The following is a 14,599-nucleotide window of genomic DNA, read 5'->3' as shown; positions in this document are numbered from 1 at the left end:
TTTAAGCGTTTCTCTTCTTCATCAGGTAATATATACAACACTCGTGGCTTCTTTCTGTAGGACGGTAATTTATTTTTACATTTCGTTTGTTTACTCTTTAAGTAAACAAAATCTTGCTTATTTCTTCGAGTATGTTTGTAATTATATCTTGATTTTGTGTGTGTGTGTGTGTGTGTGTGTGTGTGTGTGTGTGTGTGTGTGTGTGTGTGTGTGTGTGTGTGTGTGTGTGTGTGTGTGTGTGTGTGTGTGTGTGTGTGTGTGTGTTTGACTGTGTATATGTGATTGTGGGTGTATATGTATAGGCTTCTTCGTGTATGTATCTTGTATGTGTCTGTATATTTATGACTGTTATTCCTGTTTTATGACTCAACAGCAGGCAACACACCCACCGCCCTGACCTATTGATGGTCAAGAAAAACATAGGCGGTGGTCGAGGGGATTCAGTTCTAGTCTACAATCCTTCAAGTCGTTGGTTCGATGCCGAGGCACTCTTAGTTTACCCACCTGTAAATGGGTACCTAACTTTGCCGGTTTTGGGAAGTGAAGCCAGATTAGTGTACTGCCGGACGCGCTGCTTCCTTGTGTACCTGAAGAGAGAGAGAGAGAGAGAGAGAGAGAGAGAGAGAGAGAGAGAGTTCCAATCCGTTAATGACATAGAAACATTAGTAAGATCGCTGACGTGGAGTTACTGAATAGAGGAAATTAATAATTAATCTTCGCTGATAACCTTCATATAAAACGTAAAGGTGAGATTATTTTTCGTATCATTTTATTATCGAGTAAATTATTGTCAGGTTTTAGGGTAAGAGAATAAGAGAGAATAGATGTATATATATGTTGGACTGCCTCTCACCCCCCCGACCAACAGTTTTATATAACGTGGAAACTTGTCCCTAAATTCATGAAATGGAATAGTGAATTGAATCACGTTTTCAAATTACCTGCCGCCAGAACCTGTTTTTTTTTTTACTTCACCTTTTACGATACACCACAACTTTTTCCTGTTAACTGAGGGAGCAATTGTGATTTTTTTTACGTGTAAACAACATAATGTATTTATGTAAATAAAGATGTGTGTGTGTGTGTGTGTGTGTGTGTGTGTGTGTGTGTGTGTGTGTGTGTGTGTGTGTGTGTGTGTGTGTGTCCTGGCCCATGTTGTAAGTGTCCATACATTTATGAAACACTTGAACCTGTCTATGTGTTAATATTCACAATCATAAAATTATCTCTAAAAAAAAGAAGAGATTTTCACGTAACAGTAAATATAAAGGCTTTATTATCTTTCGTCATATAACAGAAATAAATTAATATATTGTACACTGTATTTTAGTTGAGCTAGAAAAAGGTTTTAAAGTTACAGAAATAATTTGGATTGAGTTGGTAAATGTGTTTATGATGTGAAGAATTATCCCACAGTGTTATGGGCTTTTCATTCATGAATTCATAATTTTATTCAATTTTGCAGTAAGTAAGGTAAATACCCAAGATTAACTAAGCAAATGTTAAAATGTGTGTGTGTGTGTGTGTGTGTGTGTGTGTGTGTGTGTGTGTGTGTGTGTGTGTGTGTGTGTGTGTGCGTGCGCGACATATTTCTGGTACAAATTTACATCTGACCATGAACGGACATCTGACCGGATTAAAACTCACCGGTCAGCTGAGTACAGTGATGTTAACGTTTCCAGGTCGTGTGTCAGTAACCAAGGGTCTACTGGAAGAGTTGAAGACTGAACAAGTACAGTAGGCGTGTAGAGGTAGCGTGTAGGTGAGACAAGGCTACTGACTCCTCCACACAACTCACTACAGCTAACAGTCTTACAGTAATTTCTCCTGTGAATCACAACTCACACTTAGCATATTTGTATTCCCCTAATGCTTAAGCTACCATCAAGTATCCAAACAACACAGAAAGTGTTAGTAAAGTTTAAACAGTGTTGGAGGACAATGGTGGCGGGGGGTGGGAAGGATTGACCCTAGACATCAGCGGCTGAATGGACCCATTTGGTCGGTCAGAGACACACATGGTGGACTTTACCGCCACTTCTGCCTGGCTCATAACACTCCATGGATGTTTATATATCAGAAAACAATTTTGTAAATATATGGAGACGTTAGAAATTTGGTTCTTACTATTTAATAATAAGAATGTAAAGATTTTAGCGAATAAGATAATTTTATAAGATAATTGGGAGAGCTTTGAGCAGTCTATGACTCTTTGAATCTATCAGTCGTAACGTTAGTGAGGAATTTATTCTTTGAGCTGATGGAAGCCTTCATATAACGAACTTGTCTCTCTCTATAATACATTAGGGTTTCACATCAAATGAACACCTCGATATAATAGAATTTCCTCTACACATAGTCCGTTAAATAGAACTTCCACTATAAACTATAATCGGATAAATCTGTAACACTCATCTGAGTTCCCGACCTTAAAGTCTTGGGGAAAAAATCTGGAATACAAAATCAACAGACGGGAAAATCTGACATGGAGAAAGTTTACTTACTCATTAGTCGAGTTAAAAAAAAAGAACTGTTTTTTTAAAGTTTCACTCCTGGCAAGTCGCTCGCCTACAACAAGATTAACTTCGATATATTCCTTTTACTCTCATAACTTTATTTTAATTATATATTTGTCCTAAAAGTTCATAGTGTGACTAAAGTAGTAAATAGATACATAAAATGGTAGAGTATATGTCCATTAACAGACAACTCAACTAACGGAAGGCCTATTAACAGACAGCCCCGTTAACAGACAGCCCCGTTAACAGACAACCCCGTTAACAGACAACCCCGTTAACAATATACTGTAGATACAGGGTGGACAATAACAACAACAGTGACGTGGCTGTACAGGTAATATGTGTTAATTAGTTTCAGAGCAGAATGAAGACGCGGAAAGTGGTGAATACATTACGGTAATTGTGGTGACTTGACACAGGGCAAGTTTCCGCGTGCGTCACTTTTTCCTCTGGGTTAAGTTTTAATTACCAAAGATAATTGAGTTAGGTGGAAGAAGCCGTTACCAGCGCAGCGGTAAAATAATATTTACAGTCCACAGCAAGGTTATAGTTTTCTGAAGGTTGGAGATGATTTTGTATTTCTAAAGTCTGGAATAAAACCTAACCTAACCAAACCTCACCTAACCTAACCAAACCTCACCTAACCTAACCTAACCTAACCTAACCTAACCTAACCTAACCTAACCAAACCTCACCTAACCTGGATATTGACTGATGATCTCTGACAGAAAATTGTCACCAACACTTGTTTTATCATCATCCTCTGCTGCTGCTTGAGATCGACCTTATACTGATGGAGGTCTACCATTTTCTATAGAATGTGTGGTCTTTGGCTGTGATTATCAGTGATTATGTACAGTGTGTGTGTGTGTGTGTGTGTATGTGTGTGTGTGTGTGTGACTGCATTCACCACAGAGACAAGAACAACACGAGTGGTTACCGTCATACTCCCTCTGCCTCAACTGTGAAAGATGCGAAGTGTGTGGAGGGGGTCCTGACACAGCACTGACGCGACACAGTACTGTGATGTATTGCTGTGAGAGGCTGCAACACAGCATTGAGTGAATCAGGTCATCAGCGGGACACGGGCGGAGGTGTCAGGTGTGACGTGCACCATTAAGGCTCCTGATGGCTCTCTCACACCACTATTGTGGTGCAGTCTCAGTGTGGAGTCTCAGGACGAGGGACGCACGTCAGCATCTGCCAGTGTTGCTCTTCAGTATTCCCGAGTTCAGTATAACAACACACCCGAGTCAAGTAACTTATTACCGCTCATTAATGTAGTTAAGGAGTCACCACATATAACGACGTTACATAAATACTCGTAAAATACATGACTTCAGTCATCACTTGGACACTGAGCTTCTTATTTATGCGTCGTAATGATGGAACAAGACGAAAGTATTGTATGATTCCATAATTAACCGAAGGAAATAACAACGATTATGTATTTCACGCATGATGCCATGAAGTAAATTAATGATTACCGGTACAAAAGAAAACTAATGTATGTATGTACGTATGTATTAACAGGGAGTAAATCATCATACATTATCTAAACAGTATACATGTTGGTTTGAAGAGACTCCCAGCTGCCACACATTTTCGGAGGAAGATATTTTTAATATACTTTTTTATCGTTTTTTTTTCAAACTGCTTTGTGAGAAGAGAGAGACCTAGTGTTTTCATTGAGGTTATGCTAAAACAAGAGAGAAAGTTGTGACTGTTGGATATAGATGGATGATAGACATAGTTCACTGGTTCACTGTTTCATTGGTTCACTGGTTCACTGGTTCATTGGTTTACTGATTCACTGATTATCTGGTCGACTGGTTTACTGTCTCACTGGTTCATTGGTTCACTGGTTTACTGATTAACTGGCCAATCGGTTTACTGTTTCACTGGTTCATTGGTTCACTGGTTTATTGGTTCGCTGAAAAAAAAGATCGAGTTCTCTGGTTAATTCTTAGGCGGTAAGAAAGATTCACGGTTTCCGTATAAGAGAGAACGGTGTTTCGTTTTCTCACCGAGGCAGGACAGATGTTAGAGATATTTTTCTTCACAGTACGATAGTGATAATACCCAGAAATTTGTAAATATACTGAAAATATTCATTCTCCTTTTTTATTGCATTATATGAGTTGGTTTTATTGTTTATTAGAGATTATGTTAAGATTCAGTGAAGTAATCGATACATACCATGAATCACTGCAGAGAACAGGCCAAAAATCGACCATTCACTTGGAAAAAATATGTGATTCTTTCTTGGAGTTGATGGTTTTTATTAGATAATCACTTTAGTAAACAAGAGACGATTCTCTATTTACTATGTTATAACAGGAATCAATACTTTACTGTTGGTAATAAAGGAATCTTATAAGGTACAGTCAGCCACAAATGTTCTGTCGCCTCTCCTCCTGATATCCAAGATTGAGAATCATGAATCCCAAGTATTTACGGACAGAATAATGCATCAGTGTCTATTGCCTTGGGTTCACGAGTCTGAATCTTGAGGCTTGTGGAACAGGAGGAGAAGCGACAAGACTTTTATGGGTGACTGTACATTACAAGAGACAGTGAAGTATATGATGACTCAAGAGAGCAGCAGTGTAGCCACAATAAGTAAACAGAACATCAATTAATCAATCCTAAATGACGACCAGGGAAATTTACTACAAACTCTGACAGTGCGTAACATTTATCCTCAGGGGGATGTGAGCGCATATAGAGCAGCGCATTAAACTCCACAATAACACGAGCATCAAATTTACTACCATAATAAATTCTGAGAAAACAAAGTACAGCGAATATACTTTAAGTACTAATAACCAAATCCACTAAAATGAGAGAGAGAGAGAGAGAGAGAGAGAGAGAGAGAGAGAGAGAGAGAGAGAGAGAGAGAGAGGCGAATGGTAGACGCCAGTAGAAATATTTAATGTACAAGTCACAGCCCGGGGGATATGATGTGTTAGGAGGATAATGATAGAGGAGTATAAGAATGGTGTGGCTCTTCTGGATGATAATAATGGTGTGGCTCTTCTGGATGATAATAATAGTGTAGCTCTTCTGGATGATAATAATGGTGTGGCTCTTCTGGATGATAATAATGGTGTGGCTCTTCTGGATGATAATAATGGTGTGGCTCTTCTGGATGATAATAATGGTGTGGCTCTTCTGGATGATAATAATGGTGTGGCTCTTCTGGATGATAATAATGGTGTGGCTCTTCTGGATGATAATAATGATGTCTTGTTTCGACCAACACAACACACAAACATTTCCTTTCTTTAACCCTTTGACGACTATGATTTAACCCTTTGACAACGATGATTTAACCCTTTGACGACTATGATTTAACCCTTTGTCGACGCTGTTGTAACCCTTTGACGACACCGATTTAACCCTTTGAGGACGATAATCTAATCCTTCAGGTCTCCAAGGGTTAATCACAATTTACTTTCACTGTTCCTCGCCTTCACTAGTGTTAGTTAAGGATATATTCTCGTATGAAGGCTTATCTCTTGTTGCTGTTATTTCCATTGAATATATTAGTGGGTCTTGCAAGTCCAGTCTGTCCATAACTTCCCCTATTTCTCTTCCCTCATAGAGTCTGTCAATCTCCAGCGAGTTCTTTTCATTCCAAAACCAAATTCAATTGTCTTATACCGTAACCAAATCTCTCTCTCTCTCTCTCTCTCTCTCTCTGTTACACATTTTAACTACATTCAGCAATCCTCTTTCTGTCAGTCTGTCTATCTGTCTGTCTGAACTAATAAAGAACCTGGCAATATACTGAACCCAGAAATCTAGGGACATTGTTATTACCCAGCTTGACAATATACTGTACAGGGTATATATATGGATGGAACAAAACATTAAGAGGCGTAACCATAATATAATGTTTTTTTTTATTATTTAAGATTGTTATATACTTTGTTATTGTCTCTTTAGTTATTAGAAGATTAGATCATCGTAATCCTCTGAGAAATGTCATCTTAACACCACGTCACTTGGGAGTTTTTCTCATCAGTGCGTAACCTAATTTCACAGCGGGTGTTCCTGAGAGAGCTTTAATTACCGGGATGTGGACCTGTTTCCTTCATATAATGAGAATTTTCCCCAGCTAAGATGTTTACTAAAAGGATGTTGACAGTCACCTCGCGTTACTCCTCAAGTAATTTTGGGGTTTTCTCTGTCAAAAGTCATAATAGACAGTTACTAAATATGTCTTATGTGTTGACAGTCACGCGGTTACCTTTCTAAATATTTTCTTCTTTGTCAAGATCTGAGAATTATAAGAAAGCGTTACACACGGAGTTAGTAGAGCCATGGGCGAACAACGTTATGTTATTTATCAATACAACAGAGACAAACAAAATAACACATGATAAGCAAGGACAACTTTAAGAAACTGTTAACAAAGAGATTGAAAACATTTTATGTTCTGTACTTCCATCAGTAGTTCAGGGTCGTCACCATGAACACTTAAATAAATGAAAAAAATATATATATGTTTTTGTAGACGGTAAAATTTTGTAACAATAAATGTAAGGATACGTGTGTGTGTGTGTGTGTGTGTGTGTGTGTGTGTGTGTGTGTGTGTGTGTGTGTGTGTGTGTGTGTGTGTGTGTGTGTGTGTGCGTTCTTGAGGGTCATACTTGGACACACAAAGTTTGGTCAGAATGAGTCAAAGGTCAACGATAAGGTCATGTAAGACGTGACTCTCGACCGACCAGGTCACATTATCACTGATAAGGAAGGTCTTAGTTACAGATCACAGGTCAGGTGCCCTTTACCTGTTAACTCTCACCTTAGAACACTCTGAGCAGAACCTGTATATTTATTTTTGCTTTAATTATTGTTATCTTACCCAAGTGTTGCCATAAGGAGGGCTTTCATTATTTGGCCAACTTAACACTCCCGTCACCACTCTTCACAACCTGTATATACCTGTATTATAATTCATATATAGAAATACTTGACTGAAAGATCATTGTACTTATAGCAGAAATTATGTGGCCGTGTACATCCATATACTGTTCAGTGAAACCCTCATTTAACGGACTTCGATGTAACGGACAAACCTCTCACATATAGTCCGTTAAGTAGAGGTGTCACTGTAACGTACTGTATCCCCTACTGAGGTTTTACAGACTTAGTTTTTGTAATTTAGTTTACCCAAAAAACAAACACTTCACATGTTTAGTGGTCTTCTTGAGGCTACGTTTATGAGGATAATGATCAAAGTTTTTAAGACGCAATACTTAAAAGTTTAACCTTATTAAAATGACCTGAAGTCCTGGTGTTGTTGGTGCTCTCTCTCTCTCTCTCTCCCCCTCTCTCTCTCTCTCTCCTACAATATCAAAAAGTAATTAAATTCTCACATTTTCTCCTCCATTGGTTCTGTCGGGTCAATATTAATCTTACCAGAACAACAGAAATTTAGAACATGTAATTTGAAAATATGTTATGTGGGAAGTAGGTAATATATCCCCTCTACTCCCCCTCCACCTCCTCTCACCCTCTCCTCCTCTCCAATATTGTCGCGTGTGGATCAATACACAGTTTTAACCTCCATATGCTGTATTCTCCTCCCAGAGCATCAGTCTTTATCCCTGGCTTTAACTTGTCCACGATCTATTAACACCTGGCTTGTCATCTGGGTTTTTAGACTTGAGTACTTTATATTATCTTGCCGTCTCTCTCTTTCTCTCTCTCTTTCTCTCTCTTTCTCTCTCTCTCTCTCTCTCTCTCTCTTTGCTTGCTTCGTTCCATGTTTTTATTTATCTGCTTCACCTTCCTCTCTCTTCTTCCCATATTTCCGGTTTTCCTTCTCTCTGTGCCTCCACCTTCATACCTCTCTCCTCTTTCCACACCCCTTTTCTTCTCTCTCTCTCTTTGTTTCCATCTTTTCTTCTGCTTCCTATTCTATTTTATTTATATTTTCCCTGTGTCTTGTCTTCTTTTTTATTCTTCCTGCTTCCTTCTTCATCTTTTTAATTCTCCCTGTGTCTTACCTTCTTCCTCCTCCTCCTCCTCCTCCTCCTCCCCCTGCCCCTCCTCCTCCTCCTCCCTCCCTCCTCCTCCTCCTCCTCCTCCTCCTCCTCCTCCTCCTCCTCCTCCTCTCCTCTCCTCCTCCTCTCCTCCCCTCCTCCTCCTCCTCCTCCTCCCCTCCTCCTCCCCCCTCCTCCCTCCCTCCCCTCCCTCCCCTCCCCCCCTCCTCCCCCCCCTCCTCCTCCCCTCCCTCCCTTCCCCTCCCTCCCCTCCTCCCCTCCCCTCCCTCCCCCCCTCCCCTCCTCCCTCCCCCTCCTCCTCCCTCTCCTCCCTCTCCCTCCTCCCTCCTCCCTCTCCTCCCCCTCCCTCTCCTCCTCCCCTCCCTCCCTCCCCTCCCTCCCCCCCTCCCTCCTCCCTCCCCTCCCCTCCTCCTCCCCTCCCTCCCTCCCCTCTCCCCCTCCCTCCTCCCCTTCCCTCCCTCCTCCCTGCCTCCCTCCTCCCTCCCCACTCCTCCTCCCCTCCCCCTCCTCCCCCTCCTCCTCCCCCTCCCCTCCTCCCCTCCCCCTCCCCTCCTCCCCCCTCCCTCCTCCCTCCCCCTCCCTCCTCCTCCCCCTCCTCCCCTCCCCTCCTCCTCCTCCTCCTCCTCCACATAGTGAGGATGGGTCAGGCTGCCAGAACTATTGACCAACTTGATCCCGGTAACAATTAACTGTTGACAGGAAGACTTAACTCCAGTCATGTCTTAAAGTGACTTAGGAAGATGATGAAGCGTTTAACTGTAATACAAGAGACAGTAGTAGTAGTTAAGGCCTTCCCTTGACACGTATAGGAACACAAAGCTTCAGGAACACTTGGAAATATGTAACAGCAACTAACAAACCTAACCTAACCTAACAACCTAACCTAACCTAACAACCTAACCTAACCTAGCCAAACCTAACCTAACCAAACCTAACCAAACCTAACCATCCTCCGCGGTGTATAAACCTTAAGAACAGCAATAAAGAGGGACAAACTGAAGGAGGGGAAAAAGAAGATGAAATAGAAACAAGAAAGGACCGATAAAACAAGGAGACAGAGAGAGAGAAAGAGAGAGGAAAGGAAGAAGACTGTGGCAGGAGTGGGGGAGAAAAAGAGGATTAATGTTAGGGGAAGGGAAGAGAAGAGAGAGAAATGGTTAAAGTGAATAGTGGAGAGAGAGAGAGAGAGGGGGGAGAGGGAGAGAGAGGGAGAGAGAGAGAGAGAGAGGGAGAGAGAGGTAATGAGGATCAAAAAGGTAGAGTAGTGTTATAAGATGTACTGTACACTAGAGGAGACCAGGTAGTATTACTGTAAACACTTAATGAGTTACCTGGATTACTGTACCCACCTAACCTAACCTAACAACACACAACCTAACCTAACCAAACCTAACTTCAACCTACCTAACCTAACCCAACTAATCTAACCTAACCTAACCTAACCTAACCTAACTTAAGAAAGAAGAAATAACTTTTAACGCTGTTCTTATGGTGGCAATAATGCAGGAGACTTGAGTGCTTCCTGTCACAAGAAGCTCACAACCTCAAACTTCTTGACGAGACATAAGTTGAGTATTGTCAATATAAAAATACTGATATTATGATGCTTCAGTGTAAGTCATAAGGATAGGAGTAATAATGATTGTTTTTGTAGTATTCCCGATAGAGAGAGAGTTTTATCATCCACGTGAGTAAGTTTGGTATATAAACTCTTAAAGAATATTTGTGTTGACTAATGTGTTCTAGAACCTAGTGTTATGCCCTTCTAACTCCCACTGATTGTACACATGACGCAGACCATCATTGATATGTCCTTTTTACCCGAATATATTTCAATATAGTTTTCATCATTTACAGAAAGTTTTACATCTAAGTTTTAATTAAAAGAAAACAGAAAAAAAAGATCTAACGTTATGTTCTAATGGTATAGCTTATATGACTTTATAATAGGGAGAAATCAGAAGCCAGTAAACATATTTCTGAGAACAAAAGAATGGAGGAAACTGTAACGGGGTTATTATTATTATTATTATTATTATTATTATTATTATTATTATTATTATTATTATTATTATTATTATTATTATTGTTATTATTGTTATTATTATTATTATTATTATTATTATTATTATTATTATTATTATTATTATTATTATTATTATTATTATTATTATTATTATTATTATTATTATTATTATTATTATTATTATTATTATTATTATTATTATTATTATTATTATTATTATTATTATTGTTATTATTATTATTGTTATTATCATTATTATTATTATTATTATTATTATTATTATTATTATTATTATTATTATTATTATTATTGTTATTATTGTTATTATTGTTATTATTATTATTATTATTATTATTATTATTATTATTATTATTATTATTATTATTATTATTATTATTATTATTATTATTATTGGACTAATTATTAACAATTAAGTGGAAAATCTAATGATAATATGAAACACACAAATTTAGAGTTCTTATAATGAATATTTTGTGTCGCGTTACGGTTACGTACGAGTATCCTGGTAGTCGATTAGCTTCTGGTACTGACGAAGTAACAATATTACTTTACTGTATATAATGTTAACTTAATTTGGAGGTTATTTGTCACTCACCATAACCTCTGTCCTTCACCACACTCATTCCAAGAATAATGGATGAGTGTGGTGAAGCAGCTGTCGGACGCAACCACAAGACGCAGAATCAAATATTTGTTGAGGAAATGAGAGTTGATGAAGCTGACCTTCTACACTAGTGATGTGGCCACCACCCTGCAGCCTCTCTCTGGTGATGTGGCCACCACCCTGCACCCTCTCCCTGGTGATGTGGCCCACCATCCTGCAGCCTCTCTGGTGATGTGGCCACCACCCTGCAGCCTCTCTCTGGTGATGGCCACCACCCTGCAGCCTCTCTGGTGATGTGGCCACCACCTGCAACCTCTCTCTGGTGATGTGGCCACCACCCTGCACCCCTCTCCCTGGTGATGTGGCCACCACCTGCACCCTCTCTCTGGTGATGTGGCACCACCTGCAGCCTCTCTCTGGTGATGTGGCCACCACCTGCAACCTCTCCCTGGTGATGTGGCCACCACCTGCAGCCTCTCTCTCTGGTGATGTGGCCACCACCCTGCAGCCTCTCTCTGGTGATGTGGCCACCACCCCCAGCCTCTCTCTGGTGATGTGGCCACCACCCTGCGCCTCTCTCTCTGGTGATGTGGCCACCACCCTGCACCTCTCCTGGTGATGTGGCCACCACCTGCCTCCCTCCTGATGTGGCCACCACCCTGCACCCTCTCCCTGGTGATGTGGCCACCACCCTGCACCCTCTCCCTGGTGATGGCCACCCCTGCAGCCTCTCTCTGGTGATGTGGCCACCACCCTGCAGCCTCTCTCTGGTGATGTGGCCACCACCTGCAGCCTCTCTCTGGTGATGGCGCCACCATCCTGCAGCCTCTCTGGTGATGTGGCCACCACCTGCAGCCTCTCTCTGGTGATGTGGCCACCACCCTGCAGCCTCTCTCTGGTGATGTGGCCACCACCCTGCAGCCTCTCTCTCTGGGTGATGTGGCCACCACCCCGCAGCCTCTCTCTGGTGATGTGGCCACCACCAAGCCTCTCTCTCTGGTGATGTGGCCACCACCCTGCAGCCTCTCTCTGGTGATGTGGCCCACACCCTGCAGCCTCTCTCTGGTGATGTGGCCACCACCCTGCAGCCTCTCTCTGGTGATGTGCCCACCACCTGCAGCCTCTCTCTGGTGATGTGGCCACCACCACCCTCTCTGGTGATGTGGCCACCCTGCAGCCTCTCTCTTGGTGATCACCACCAACCTCTCTCTGGTGATGTGGCACCATCCTGCAGCCTCTCTCTGGTGATGTGGACCACCCTGCAGCCTCTCTCGTGATGTGGCCACCACCTGCAGCCTCTCTCTGGTGATGTGGCCACCACCCTGCAGCCTCCTCTGGTGATGTGGCCACCACCTGCAGCCTCTCTCTGGTGATGTGGCCACCCCTGCAGCCTCTCTCTGGTGATGTGGCCACCACCCTGCAGCCTCTCTCTGGTGTGTAGCACACCCTGCAGCCTCTCTCTGGTGATGTGGCCACCACCTGCAGCCTCTCCTGGTGATGTGGCCACCACCCTGCAGCCTCTCTCTCTGGTGATGTGGCCACCACCCTGCAGCCTCTCTCTGGTGATGTGGCCACCACCCTGCAGCCTCTCTCTGGTGATGTGGCCACCACCTGCAGCCTCTCTCTGGTGATGTGGCACCACCCTGCAGCCTCTCTCTGGTGATGTGGCCACCACCCTGCAGCCTCTCTCTGGTGATGTGGCCACCACCCTCAGCTCTCTCTGTTGGCCACCACCTGCAACCTCTCTCTGGTGATGTGGCCACCCTGCAGCCTCTCTCTGGTGATGTGGCCACCACCCTGCACCCTCTCTGGTGATGTGGCCACCACCCTGCAGCCTCTCTCTGGTGATGTGGCCACCACCCTGCAGCCTCTCTCTGGTGATGTGGCCACCACCACTGTATAGTCTCTGTTTATGTCAGTATCGCCATCAGAGACACTGGCGTTTGTTACACTGCTTCTCTCACCTCAGCTGCCTTATTAACATAGCGGTTAGACTAAGCTTGACGGTAAGATAATTCCAGTTATAGTGTAAATTGTGACGAGAGGCCAAAAATGTGTCCAAATCAACCCTGCCAATATATTTCTTTTAAGTCGTTCGAGGGAGTTAAGATGTGATGTTTTTCTATCTCTTATGTTCAATGTTTTCGTAAATCCTGAAATCACTAAATTGAAGTTGGGGAAATCATGTCACAAGTCAGTTTTTTCTTAAAGGGACGACGCTTGGCTTTGATCTGCGTTCTTTCAATGTTTTATGTATTATTCAGAATGTTTTGTTGTTTGAAGACGTGATTCTGACATCTGGTTTAGAGATTGTGGGTGGAGGTTGGGTGATGGTCGGGTGGAGATCGGGTGGAGGTCGGGTGGAGGTCGGGTGGAGATAGGGTGAAGGTCGGGTGGAGGTCGGGTGACAGTCGGGTAGGGTGTTTGGGAATGGCGTCATGGTAACTCTTCGGCTGTTGGTATATTGAAAAAAAAGAAGACAAAACGCGTCCATTCTTGTCGATATTCCATCAGCTGCTGAATAGAATATATTACACGGCGATAATTCTAAGATGGCGAAGAAGGCGCTTGATAAAATGATGAACATAATAATAATTTATCCAGTATTGAACGAAAAAGACGAAGAAACTGATATAAAACACAGATAAAGAACATGTTGACACTAAAACACGAAAGATTAATATGCGAACATATCTTGTTAGTTTGCCATGTCTTACCAACATACTCCCAGACATATCTTGTTAGTTTGCCATGTCTTACCAACATACTCCCAGACATATCTTGTTAGTTTGCCATGTCTTAACAACATACTCCCAGACATATCTTGTTAGTTTGTCATGTCTTAACAACATACTCCCAGACATATCTTGTTAGTTTGCCATGTCTTACCAACATACTCCCAGACATATACAGTATATAATATATCAGTAAAGTTAAAGGCGTAAAATGTTGTATCAAGTTAATGGTTGTTGAAGATGAGAACGTGAGGGGATCTGCTGACAGCATCAGAGAAGTAAAAGTGAATGTTTTGCTCTCGGCATCGTGAAAGTGAGTGTCAGCTTTCTCCACGAAAATGTTTTAAGCTTTCCCAAGTAGCTGACACCATCTAAAACGTGAACCAAAACGAACTAAATTTTCTTATTTTTTTAAGGAACCTCATCACTATAGGACAGATTCCCAAACCTAACCTAACCATATCAATATTTTGTTGTTAGTTGATGATGTTATTAGACTATCTCCAGTTATGGATACTGTATTGTGAGAGTGTTTGACTTTATAGCACACACACACACACACACACACACACACACACACACACACACACACAGAGTAGTCCGAGTCCTTCATATTTAAAAAAAAATATTGTCAGTTTTCATTACTAAATTCTTCTTGTGATCCCGCCCTGAAAATTATG

This window comes from Homarus americanus, unplaced genomic scaffold, assembly GCF_018991925.1.
Source record: "Homarus americanus isolate GMGI-L3 unplaced genomic scaffold, GMGI_Hamer_2.0 scaffold32583, whole genome shotgun sequence".
Taxonomy (NCBI): Eukaryota; Metazoa; Arthropoda; class Malacostraca; order Decapoda; family Nephropidae; genus Homarus; species Homarus americanus.
Note: the sequence above shows the minus strand (reverse complement) of the source record.